Consider the following 754-nt stretch of genomic DNA (forward strand, 5'->3'; position numbering starts at 1 on the left):
TTTCTCTCTATTGTTTTGGAGCCTGCTCTGGAACTAGCGCTGTAGACCAGGCTGGCCTTGAACTCACAGAGATCCACCTGCCTCTGCCTCCTGAGTGCTGGGATTAAAAGTGTGTGCCACCAGTGCCTGGCTAAAAATAGTATCTTAAAAACAATCACGTGCCCTTAGTTTCTGAAAGCATGGACTTAGTCTTTTAGAATTCCTGTTTGGAGTTATTGTTCAAGGAAGCCAGGAATTGGTATACTACATTTTGATTGAAGTCTTCTCAGTTTGAAGAATGGAAAAGCCATTCAGGAAAGGATCGTCTAAATAAGCAAATAAAAAGGGTTGACAGGAGGGTCTGACTCCCAGCCTTTACCCCTAGCCACTTCTCAAGAGTTAGTGAGTGTTGCCTGAGTCTTTTGATCCTCCAGCAGACAAGGTTTGGGGATCGGAGAAATGGTTCCGTGTTTTATGGTGCTTGTTGCTCTTATAGAAGACCACGATTGGATTCCCAGCATCCACACTGTGGCACACCACTGTCAATAACGCCAGTTACAGGGGGTCTAATGCTTACTTCTAAGCTCTGTGTGCACCAAGCACACATGGTGCACAGACATGCACACAAGCAAAACATTGACACAATAAGATAAATTACTCTAAAAACATTTTTTCTAAAAAGAGAGAGTGTGTATTTATGTGAGTGTGTTTGTACCCTGTAACCCTGCACACATAGAATAAATTCTTAATTTTTTTTTAATCCAGGTCAAACAGA

The sequence above is a fragment of the Phodopus roborovskii genome, unplaced genomic scaffold (genome assembly GCF_943737965.1).
Source record: "Phodopus roborovskii unplaced genomic scaffold, PHOROB, whole genome shotgun sequence".
Classification (NCBI taxonomy): Eukaryota; Metazoa; Chordata; class Mammalia; order Rodentia; family Cricetidae; genus Phodopus; species Phodopus roborovskii.